The following is a 13,139-nucleotide window of genomic DNA, read 5'->3' on the forward strand; positions in this document are numbered from 1 at the left end:
GAAACCGCCTAAAGGAAATGGGATTTAAATACAGAAAAGCTAAACGAAAGGCATCATTAACACCTAAACAGAAATACAAGGTTACAATGGGCTAAAGAAAAGCAATCGTGGACTGTGGATGACTGGATGAAAGTCATATTCAGTGATGAATCTCGAATCTGCATTGGGCAAGGTGATGATGCTGGAACTTTTGTTTGGTGCCGTTCCAATGAGATTTATAAAGATGAGTGCCTGAAGAGAACATGTAAATTTCCACAGTCATTGATGATATGGGGCTGCATGTCAGGTAAAGGCACTGGGGAGATGGCTGTCATTACATCATCAATAAATGCACAAGTTTACATTGATATTTTGGACACTTTTCTTATCCCATCAATTGAAAGGATATTTGGGGATGATGAAATCATTTTTCAAGATGATAATGCATCTTGCCATAGAGCAAAAACTGTGAAAACATTCCTTGCAAAAAGACACATAGGGTCAATGTCGTGGCCTGCAAATAGTCCGGATCTTAATCCAATTGAAAATCTTTGGTGGAAGTTGAAGAAAATGGTTCATGACAAGGCTCCAACCTGCAAAGCTGATCTGGCAACAGCAATCAGAGAAAGTTAGAGCCAGATTGATGAAGAGTACTGTTTGTCACTCATTAAGTCCATGCCTCAGACTGCAAGCTGTTATAAAAGCCAGAGGTGGTGCAACAAAATACTAGTGATGTGTTGGAGCATTCTTTTGTTTTTCATGATTCCATAATTCTTTCCTCTGAATTGAGTGATTCCATATTTTTTTCCCTCTGCTTGGTCTAAAAAAGTAACTGTTACTGACTGCCACAATTTTTTTTCCTGATTTCTTATAGTGTTTCTTAAAGCCAGAAAGTTGCCATTTGAAATGACTTTAGTTTTGTGTTGTCTGTGATCTGCTTTTTTCCTACAAAATTAAACAACTGAATGAACATCCTCAGAGGCCGGTGATTACATAATTTTTGCCAGGGGTTGTATATCAATACCATTATCGATTCCGCTTATGAAGCCAATTCCTTAACAAAACCTCAGGTGATTTTTCTGTGTTCTAAAAGTAGGCTTTACAGGTTTTCTATGCCAACATTTTATTGAGTCTTAAAGTAAATAAATATGAAATTGGGCAATGGATCCTTAAACTCTGGACATAAACTTTGCATGGTGGATTCTTGATCTCTGGACATAAACAGAAATAAACAAAATCTGTAATTTTTGTCAAAAGCATTTCCTTTCAGACACTATTAGCATGAATGTCTTTCCATACCTCTGAGCTGAACTCTTGCAGCTGGCTGTACTGCATGTCAGCATCAGTTTAATTCAAAGCATGCAGGACATCTCATTTTGTGAGGAGAAAAAAGTTTTAGTCTATTGTAGTTTATTGTCCGTATTACAACATTTAAAGTGGCGATTTGCTTTGAAGTTATTCATTCCGACCGGACTCTAATGCCGCGTTCACACCAGGCGCGACAGGTTGCCATGTAATCCCTATGGAACAACGCATTTTGGCACGCAGCGTGACGCGATGGACGCAAATGAAGCGACGCGAGTGAAGTGATTTTGAGTGATTGGCACATTTGTGGCGCGATATTGCGTCGCATCACGTCGCGTTGCCCAAAATCTGAACTTTTTCGTCTCATCGCGATGACCAATCAGGGACTGAACATGTAGTGACATGGAGATGTCTGGAGTTTGACTGAAGATGTGAACATGTCCTGTATCTGGTAGCAGTCTGTGAGCAGGACTTATGTCTCTTTTGTCCTTTATTTCACAATTATGACAGTTTTTGAAGCGAGCAGCAGCACCACAGCAGCGGGAGCAGAGTTTTTTCTTTTTATTTTACGTGTACGCGCGAGCGAATCGTCCACGGACATTATTTTACTTATTAAATACACAGATGTATAATAAAGCAAATGGTGACTGGTTTCTAAACACAATTATCACAGAGTTTTTGGAGCGAGCAGCAGCCCTGCAGCAGCCCTGCAGCAGCGGGAGCGGAGTTTCTTGTTCTTGTACATGCGCGCGGGGGCGAATCGTCTGTGGAGAATATTTTATTAACTACACAGATGTATAATACAGCAAATGGTGACTGGTTTCTAAACACAATTATGACAGTTTTTTTGGGGGGGGAAGAGCGAGGTGCAGCCCTGCAGCAAGCAGCAGAGGTTTTTTTTTTTAATTGTTTACATGTGCGTGCGTGAACGGGACAGGAGGTCCTCAAACTGGGTCCCGCAGAGGTGGAAGGACCACTGAAAGCGGCCGTCATCCAGACGCAGCTCCTGCAGCAAATGATACTCCCTGTATTTGGAGCTTTCCACAACAACTCGCTCCGTGTGATCAAGGTCCGTCATGTTAACTTGACTGACAACCGAAGCCGGCAAGCGGAATGGAAGCTCCTATTTGATGACGCACTGGGGTGAATTTTCGCAGCAAAAGCAGAGCGACACACCGGGTGAAGGAGGCGCGTCCGACACCACGCGACCCCCGCAAATTTGTAGCGGCTGATGGCACCCGGTGTGAAGGCGGCATAAACTCGACTCAGCAGAGAGCTGCGCAGAGTTTGTAGCTGTGCCAATGGAATGGAGGACTATTCTCGTTTTGTTGACTGCAACAAGACAGGAGTCCCAGTTACTCACTTTAATCTGCACAAAAGTGACTCATGATTGACATATCTTAATGGCTTTGAGAGAGGTTAAGAAGCAGAGTTGCCAATTCCGAAGAGCAGCAAATCAAAGAACCAATGAAGCAGCAGATCAAAGCAATGCTTCATTGGTTCAAGCTTCAAATTGGAGTCACACTTTAGAAGCAGTTGATTATAGAGCCGCTGCAGGGTCTGTAATCAACGTAGAGAAATGATAATTTTTCTGACAAACACCCTCAAAAACAACAGCTACTCTGAAGGACCGATAAGGGAATGGTTAAGCACAAAAGCTATTGATGTCGGTGGATCGAATAATTTTTTAATGATACTCGAAAAGAACAGGTTCTCGATACCCAGCCCTAGTTAGCGATCTCAACAGAACAGGACTTTTAAGCCACTGCTAGCTGTTGGTGATGTCTATGCCTCCTGGCTTACTGACTGTGGCCGGACAAATGAAACAAGCAAAAGATGCAAAGGTGTTGATGGCAATCAGATGTTTGATGACCATCATGTGGAACTCTGAAATATTGAAACCCTGTGAAACCCGAAGCAGTGTAAAACAACAGGAGGATACTCTTCATGACTAGGGTTTGCCACTGAAGGAAAACTAATATAAGTAGGATGTGGTTGTGTTATTATTTGTTACTAAAGTTTTTCCAGTCTGGTTTACATTTATTTGATGTATTTTTGCACCAGTTACAACACAAATGGAAAAACAGCTGTAAATCTCTTCAAAATAAGGCTAATAATAATGGACCCCCTATGGTGGCTTGGATGTGACTATATGTGTTCGGGAGAATGAGCAACTCTAAACTGACCATAGGGATGAGTGCTACTGTGAATGCATTTGTCAGTCTATATGTGTTGACCCCACTGGCATCCCATCCAGGGCATACCCCGCCTCTTACCCAATGACCATTTTGATAGACTTCAGCCTCCCCACCCCCCAATGACTTAAGTGGAATAAGCAAGTTTAGAACAGACAGAAGCACATCTCAATATAGTGTGCTGCCACTTTGTGATGATTCACTGAAATCCAAATGGTTTAGGATTAGTAGTGCAAGACTCGTGGACAACTAGAAGGTCAGGATGATTCCATATAACACCACTCCCCCCCCAAACTTGTGTTTATGAGGTCTCTTAGATAATAAACCGACCCTTTTATTATTTTTTTTTAACTATATGGATTTGAATGACATGCGATTACACCAATCATGCTTGAACCCTCGTGCGCATGCGTGAGTTTTTTCACGCGTGTCGGTGACGTCATTTCCCTGTGGGCAGGCCTTGAGTGAGATGTGGTCCCGCCCTCTCGGCTGAATTCCTTTGTTTCACACGCTGCTCGAGACGGCACGCGTTGCTTTATCAAAATTTTTTCTGGACCTGTGAGGAATATCCGAGTGGACACTATTCGAGAAATTAAGATGGTTTTCTGTGAAAAGTTTAACGGCTGATGAGAGATTATGGGGTGTTTCTGTCGGTGTAAGGACTTCCCACGGAGCGGGACGTCCTGCAGCGCTTCCAGGCGCTGTCGTCGGCCTGTTTCGAGCTTAAAACATCCTAATTTAAGGCTTAATTCACCCAGGACATCGTGAGAGAACAGAGAAGATTCAGAAGAGGCCGGCATGAGGAATTTATGCGGACATTCCACTGTTTAAGGACATTTTTTTAATGAAAGACGTACGCGCAAATTCGCCGAGTCGTTTCCGTGACGACTCGGCAAATCTGTGTGCGCCGCGACAGGAAAAACACCTCCGTGTTGAAAACCATTTGTAGAATTCAGGCGGCTTTTAATGGCTTTCAACAAGTGAGTAACTGAGAAATTGTTTAACAGCTTGGGCATGTTCCAACTTGCCCATTAAGGTTTCCAACGGAGGTGTTTTTCCTGTCGCGACCACCCGCGGTCGGGTCCAGCCCGACATGCGACTCTGCCCGCACGTTCTTTCATTACAAAATGACCGTTAACAATGGAATGTCCGAATAAACTCCTCATGCCGACTTCTTCTGAAAGTTCTGTTCTCTGACGACTTACTGCGTCAACAGAGCCTGAAATGTGGAAGTTTTCAACTTGAAACGGCGAGACGCTGCCGCCTCGAAGCGCAGATCGCCGTCAGGCGCCGTGGACCGTCCTTAAAGCGACACTACCAGACCAAAATCTCTCATCAGCCGTTAAAATTTTTACCGAAAACCAGCTGAATTTATTGAATGGTGTCCACTCAGTTGTGCCTTACAGTTTTGAAAAAAATTTTATCAAACAAAGCAACAGTCTCTGAGCCATTCCTAAACAATGAAAAAAATCGACGAGCAGGTGGACGACTCCTCACTCAAAGCCTGCCCACAGGCGAATGACGTAACCGACAGGCGTGAAAAAACTCTCGCATGCCCACGAGGGTTCAAGCATGTCTGATGTAATCACACGTGATTCAAATCCATATGGTTTTTGAAAAAATAATAAGGTCGGATACTTTTCTAATAGACCTCGTATAATGTGTGTATTGGGCTCTTAAAAATTACAATGAACACTTATGTTCTGACTTCAGAGACCAAATGATTAACTGATCAGTAAGTAAACGTAAGTCCCTTTGGCTTCTCCCTTGTTTTTGGCTCAGGGTCGCCAGAGCAAATCCAAGGTGGATTAGCATGTTGAATTGGCACATGTCTTTTTTAAGACCGATGCCCTTCCTGAAGCAACTCCACATTAACCACCACTCCTGCATCAACCAGTGAGTAAGTACTTGTTAGTAATTGTTCCTGTGATATTAAAGCTTAGAGCTCTTCAGTAGTACTGCACTTTGTACTCCGCTGGAGGCGTTGCAGCCAAAAGATCAAAAATGTCCACTGATGGCACTGTTGCAGCCAAGAGACCGAAAACCTCCACCAATGGTTGCGTTGTACCCAAAAGATGGGAGAACCTCCACCGATGGTTGCGTTGTAGCCAGGACACCGAGAACCTCCACCGATGTTGGTGATGTAGCCAAAGAACAGAAAACCTTTTCCGATTGCACTGCTGCATCCAAGACCACAAACCAAACTTCACTGCCAGCACTGTTGAAGTTAAAATGCTGAGAATGCTTATTGACTATAAGTAAACCACAACTCACTCTCTCTCATATATATATATATATATATAAATCACAACAAACAGTTGCCCCAAGGCGCTTTATATTGTAAGGCAAGGCCATACAATAATTACGGAAAAACCCCAATGGTCAAAACGACCCCCTGTGAGCAAGCACTTGGCAACAGTGGGAAGGGAAAACTCCCTTTTAACAGGAAGAAACCTCCAGCAGAACCAGGCTCAGGGAGGGGCAGTCTTCTGCTGGGACTGGTTGGGGCTGAGGGAGAGAACCAGGAAAAAGACATGCTGTGGAGGGGAGCAGAGATCAATCACTAATGATTAAATGCAGAGTGGTGCATACAGAGCAAAAAGAGAAAGAAACACTCAGTGCATCATGGGAACCCCCAAGCAGTCTAAGTCTATAGCAGCATAACTAAGGATGGTTCAGGGTCACCTGATCCAGCCCTAACTATAAGCTTTAGCAAAAAGGAAAGTTTTAAGCCTAATCTTAAAAGTTGAGAGGGTGTTGGTCTCCTTGATCTGAATTGGGAGCTGGTTCCACAGGAGAGGAGCCTGAAAGCTGAAGGCTCTGCCTCCCATTCTACTCTTACAAACCCTAGGAACTACAAGTAAGCCTGCAGTCTGAGAGCGAAGCGCTCTATTGGGGTGATATGATACTATGAGGTCCCTAAGATAAGATGGGACCTGATTATTCAAAACCTTATAAGTAAGAAGAAGAATTTTAAATTCTATTCTGGAATTAACAGGAAGCCAATGAAGAGAGACCAATATGGGTGAGATATGCTCTCTCCTTCTAGTCCCTGTTAGTACTCTAGCTGCAGCATTTTGAATTAACTCAAGGCTTTTCAGGGAACTTTTAGGACAACCTGATAATAATGAATTACAATAGTCCAGCCTAGAGGAAATAAATGCATGAATTAGTTTTTCAGCATCACTCTGAGACAAGACCTTTCTAATTTTAGAGATATTGCGCAAATGCAAAAAAGCAGTCCTACATATTTATTTAATAAGCGCACTGAATGACATATCCTGATCAAAAATGACTCCAAGATTTCTCACAGTATTACTAGAGGTCAGGGTAATGGCATCCAGAGTAAGGATCTGGTTAGACACCATGTTTCTAAGATTTGTGGGGCCAAGTACAATAACTTCAGTTTTATCTGAGTTTAAAAGCAGGAAATTAGAGGTCACCCATGTCTTTATGTCTGTAAGACAATCCTGCAGTTTAGCTAATTGGTGTGTGTCCTCTGGCTTCATGGATAGATAAAGCTGGGTATCATCTGCGTAACAATGAAAATTTAAGCAATGCTGTCTAATAATACTGCCTAAGGGAAGCATGTATAAAGTGAATAAAACTGGTCCTAGCACAGAACCTTGTGGAACTCCATAATTAACCTTAGTCTGTGAAGAAGATTCCCCATTTACATGAACAAATTGTAATCTATTAGATAAATATGATTCAAACCACCGCAGCGCAGTGCCTTTAATACCTATGGCATGTTCTAATCTCTAACAAAATTTTATGGTCAACAGTATCAAAAGCAGCACTGAGGTCTAACAGAACAAGCACAGAGATGAGTCCACTGTCTGAGGCCATAAGAAGATCATTTGTAACCTTCACTAATGCTGTTTCTGTACTATGATGAATTCTAAACCCTGACTGAAACTCTTCAAATAGACCATTCCTCTGCAGATGATCAGTTAGCTGTTTTACAACTACCCTTTCAAGAATTTTTGAGAGAAAAGGAAGGTTGGAGATTGGCCTATAATTAGCTAAGATAGCTGGGTCAAGTGATGGCTTTTTAAGTAATGGTTTAATTACTGCCACCTTAAAAGCCTGTGGTACATAGCCGACTAATAAAGATAGATTGATCATATTTAAGATCAAAGCATTAATTAATGGTAGGGCTTCCTTGAGCAGCCTGGTAGGAATGGGGTCTAATAGACATGTTGATGGTTTGGAGGAAGTAACTAATGAAAATAACTCAGACAGAACAATCGGAGAGAAAGAGTCTAACCAAATACCGGCATCACTGAAAGCAGCCAAAGATAACGATACGTCTTTGGGATGGTTATGAGTAATTTTTTCTCTAATAGTTAAAATTTTATTAGCAAAGAAAGTCATGAAGTCATTACTAGTTAAAGTTAAAGGAATACTCGGCTCAATAGAGCTCTGACTCTGTCAGCCTGGCTACAGTGCTGAAAAGAAACCTGGGGTTGTTCTTATTTTCTTCAATTAGTGATGAGTAGTAAGATGTCCTAGCTTTACGGAGGGCTTTTTTTATAGAGCAACAGACTCTTTTTCCAGGCTAAGTGAAGATCTTCTAAATTAGTGAGACGCCATTTCCTCTCCAACTTACGGGTTATCTGCTTTAAGCTGCAAGTTTGTGAGTTATACCGCGGAGTCAGGCACTTCTGATGTAAAGCTCTCTTTTCAGAGGCGCTACAGCATCCAAAGTTGTCTTCAATGAGGATGTAAAACTACTGACGAGATACTCTATCTCACTTACAGAGTTTAGGTAGCTACTCTGCACTGTGTTGGTATATGGCATTAGAGAACATAAAGAAGGAATCATATCCTTAAACCTAGTTACAGCGCTTTCTGAAAGACTTCTAGTGTAATGAAACTTATTCCCCACTGCTGGGTAGTGCATCAGCGTAAATGTTATTAAGAAATGATCAGACAGAAGGGAGTTTTCAGGGAATACTGTTAAGTCTTCAATTTCCATACCATAAGTCAGTACAAGATCTAAGATATGATTAAAGTGGTGGGTGGACTCATTTACATTTTGAGCAAAGCCAATTGAGTCTAATAATAGATTAAATGCAGTGTTGAGGCTGTCATTCTCAGCATCTGTGTGGATGTTAAAATCGCCCACTATAATTATCTTATCTGAGCTAAGCACTAAGTCATATATATCTCCTTCATAAACATTATGAATGCACCTAAAAAAATTATAACAAATCAATAGTACTACTGTGCATTACCTCCTGGAGTTGGGACACAATCAAAAACAAGTTATCCTGTTCAATTTGCTGTATTTATTGACCTAAATAAGTCTGTCCAGGTCTGTAATGTGGCAACAATACCTCCACAATCCAACAGTCACGACCAGGTACAAACAAACCCACATTCCGGGAACTGCCAACAAACACTGGGTGTAGTATTAGCGACACCAAACGTGGCTAGATTACGTGTCATTTGCTTAAACAGCACTAATTACGTAAACGTACGTGTTTACTGTCAGCACAGAAAAGACGTAACGAAAGCAGTGGATTCTGACCAACTTTTAAGAGTCGCTGCTACTAGCAGGCTAGCCTGCGTGATGTTTGCTAAATTAGCCTAGCACGTTAGCTGAAACTCACCCTCCAGTGACAGGCCAGCTTTCAGCGCAGTTTGGCAAAACTAAAGTCTCCTGCCGCAAGCATTCCCAATAAAGTGGCTCATTCCGCGAAATCCTCGAGATCCTTCACACTGTCAGTCGAGTTCATCAAACAGATTTATAGATAGTTGTAAATTCAAATCCCCACCCTTGGAAGTAAGTGGGGTCCCAGGCAGGTCTAAAGATGGCTGCCGAGCGCTGCGCCGCCTCCCTTCGACTTCAAACCTCCAAACGAGCCACAAACAGTCCGCGATGTGGCTTTAAAAAAGTAAAACTCCAACGAAAACTCAACATTTAAACCAAACTCTTCAATTTGTCTTTATCCGGTCGACTGAAATAGAAATTCCAAACTGAAACCTCCGCCCTGCCCGTTCAGCCGGACACTGTTAGAGGCGGAGTCCAACTACACTCAACTCACGGTTCGATACGATGATACTCGATGCTAAATTTCGATTCCTCAAAAAAATTAAAAAATAATAAATAAAATAAAATGGTTAAATTTCACATTTAGTACGTTTTTGCTTTAAAAATGTCACGCAAATCACTCAAAAAAAACCATGAAAGAACACATGATGCAGGGGCAGATCAAACTTCAGCTGAAGGAGGAGATGGGGAGGGGGGCTATGAGGGGGTCCGAAGCATGCTAATCCGGAAAATGTAAAAAAAAAAAAAAAAAAAGTTATTTTTTTCCTGCATTCTTAAGCAATCTGGGAAGCAAAGCACAGACTCTCTTCGCTGTATTTAATACACAATTTGTATTGGAAACACTGGAAATATAATTCTGCATGCAGTGGGAGTTCAGCAGCCTTTATTTATGCAAGACCTTTCCCATATTTTATCTCCCCACCCCGACACACACAGACACACAAAAACTCACCAATATCATGGGAAAGTGGTTACCTTTGATGCACCAGATTGAGCAAAACAGCAACTTTGTTTTTCCCTATAACATACAAATAATGAATATTTTTCATTTGTGCAATTGTAAGAATATTTACATTTGTTGAAAGATGGAACCCTCCATCTTTCAACAAATTACCTTTGCTCGAATGGAAAACTGTCATTGTGTGTTAGATATGACACCTAAATAAATCTGTATCATTTTGTATTTTAACATGTTTAATCTCGGAACAAAAAGCCGACAGCAGGGTGCATAAACGACCCTGCAGGTGAGCCATTGACACACCGCTGGACACAGGTAGTACCGCTAGCACCCATCTGGCGGCCACCTACCTGAACATACAATTTGACTGTACAGTACTTGCAGGTGAAAGACCTCCACCACAAATGCCTATGGATTTATAATATAATTAATTCTTCTTCTGTTTTGTTTTACATGTTTAACAAAAATATGGGACAAAAATGTACAGCAAATGACATCAGACTTTAAGTGAACTATTTCTAGATATAATGGGACAAATAATCAGTGTCACATGACATAGTAGAATCAACCAGTCACATGACAAGGATCCAATTAGGTGTCATATAAAATACCAGAGATGTGTTTGCTACCTACTGGATGGTTAGTGGATGATTAATGGTGAGGTGTGGCAGCATGTGCCAGTACCGCGCATCACCGCATTCACCACACCATAGAACTTCACTGCTTTCTGTGTGACATCCCTCCAGGCAGACAACTGGCCATGTTGACATTGTGAAAGTAGCTATCTGCTGCAGCCAGGAGAACTGGAGGCATCCAGTTTGCCTTTTGTAGTTAATGGGGTCCTTAACACGGAGGCAACTGCATGCTGCATTGTGGCCAGATTAATGCAACACCTGATCAAAATGTTGCAGCTGATGTTTCCTCACGAATGCAAGCGGTACACTTCATCAGAGCCACTTGTTTGACACAAACTCATTCTATCAGTAATTCAATTACATTTATTTATAAGGTCCAAATCATAGCAAAGGGCGCAACAAGATGCCAAGCGAGTAGGGTTACCTTACCCACCCCATGAGCAAGCATGTGGATGACAGTGGTAATGATTAATTACCTCAGGCGTTTTTGATTATAGGAAGAAACCTCAAGCAAATCAGACCGGGTGGGGTGGCCATTTACTTTGGCCATCAGAACAAATAAAACAAAAACAAAACAAAACAAACAAACTAACAGAACATGCAGCAATAGAAATGCTAGAGCTAAGCAGCTGTATATAGTCCAGTGTCCACAATGAAAAATGTCCTGAAACGACAACCCAAAGGCAAAGACCAGAGTCCTGGCAACACGTCTCTCAGTGATTACACCAGTGAAAGAACAGTCACCAGAACTCGGGCACTCAGCATTTCCCACCCCTACCCAATATGATATAAATCATTGTTTCAACATGAAGCATTTCATGTGATAACAAGATCAATATTGTTTTCTTACAGCAAAAAAAAAAATGTTACATTACTATGTAATATGTTTATGTGTCATAATAACATGAAGCTGTCTTTGTATATGTTAAAATATCTCAGTCTGACATAAAAATAGCTCCCAAGTTGATAGGACAAATTTTTTTTGCAGAAATGATCCATTTTTGCTAACCAGTAAACAGTGGACATAGCCCGACAACCGGCCCTGAATTGGGCCAGATACTGGCCTGTCTCTCCTAGCCTGTGACTGGCTGGTGGCCGAGACGTTGACGTCAACCTCACTTTGGTGTTGTGCGAGCGCTGCTCTATTGGTCGGTTAGGAGTTGTTGTGTGGGCTGCTGAAGAGGAGGTACTGCTGGCCCACCACCACCAGAGGGCACCCTGCCTGGAGTGCGGGCTCCAGGCACCAGAGGGCGCTACCGCCTCACAGGAGCAGCCGGGGTGACAGCTGACACTCATCACCTGTGACAGCTGTCACCACTCATCTGATCTGCATCGGTATATCAGCAAGACGTCATCTCCACCTCTTTGCCGAGATATCGTTCTACCTGGAAGGTAATATTCTCAGCTGACTGCTTGACAGTAACCTTTTGTGATTTTGTGAGTGATAACAGACCTTTTTCCAACGAGAGGTGGAGGTAGCTTTCCTGCCGTGCGGATTACTGGGTGCAAACGCGCCCACCTTTAATTGTGTTTTTGTTCCTCGCCAGCAGTACCAGGTCCGACACGCGGAGGCAGTGGCCACCTGGGAATTCGGGACTTGGCGGCTCCAGTATTCCCGGGGTCTGGTGGCAGAGGAAATCGTGTGGTTCCGGTTCTGCTTTGGACAGGTGTCTCCTATCTTCGAGCCTGCCCACACGACACCTTTGTGAATTGATTCTGATCTATTGTTGTAATCTGTTGTATTTGTTGTGCACATTCACAACAGTAAAGTGTTGTTATTTGACCTACTCCATTGTCCGTTCCTTTGCGCCCCCTGTTGTGGGTCCGTGTACCGACACTTTCCCAACAGGAGTGGGAAATCTCACTCCAAGATGGAGGCCAGTATCCAGCCCAATTCATAGCCAGGCCGGTTGTTGAGCTAGCAATGGATATTGTGCTGCAATGCACCATGGAAGTTTGGGTTTTGGGGTTTTAAATGTTGTTATTGTGGTTGATGTTAGTTTAACAATGTTGTTAGTGTTATTGATTTAATGTAATTCAATTGGTTTAGTCAGATCAGCTAAGTGTCATGTTGCTGTTACCATGAGTGACTTAAGTGTAATGTTCCCACAAAAGTGTAGTGCCTATAATGTCTTCCACCACCATCTCTGTTTGTCACATTAAAAGCACCTGCTTACAGCAGAATGCAGAAAAGACAAAAGTGTATGTGTGTGTGTGTGTGTGTGTGTGTGTACAGTTGGTGAGCACGGTGGCTTAGTGGTTAGCACTGTTGCCTCACAGCAAGAAGGTCATGGGTTCTATTCTGTACTCTCACACTAATCCTGCATGGGGTGGTAAATCATCTATATATGTTAAAAATACACGGATGACACAAGAAAGTGAAAACCCTTATGTAGGTATGTATATGTGTATATACATGTGTGTGTATGTATGTGTATATATATATATATATATATGTGTGTATATATATATATATATATATATATATATATATATATATATATACA

At 42.1% G+C, this 13,139-nt stretch overlaps 1 protein-coding gene across 1 annotated transcript in view; it reads right to left on the reverse strand.

Annotated features, from left to right (window-relative positions):
• Positions 1 to 9,512, reverse strand: part of taok1a (TAO kinase 1a) — a 60,816-nt gene extending 51,304 nt beyond the window's left edge. Inside the window, exon 1 of the mRNA XM_034169148.1 lies at positions 9,098 to 9,512. The gene's annotated coding sequence lies outside the window, so the exon portion shown is untranslated. The remainder of the gene's footprint in view (positions 1 to 9,097) is intronic.
• Positions 9,513 to 13,139: the final 3,627 nt, after the last annotated feature.

The sequence above is a fragment of the Thalassophryne amazonica genome, chromosome 4 (genome assembly GCF_902500255.1).
Source record: "Thalassophryne amazonica chromosome 4, fThaAma1.1, whole genome shotgun sequence".
NCBI lineage: Eukaryota > Metazoa > Chordata > Actinopteri > Batrachoidiformes > Batrachoididae > Thalassophryne > Thalassophryne amazonica.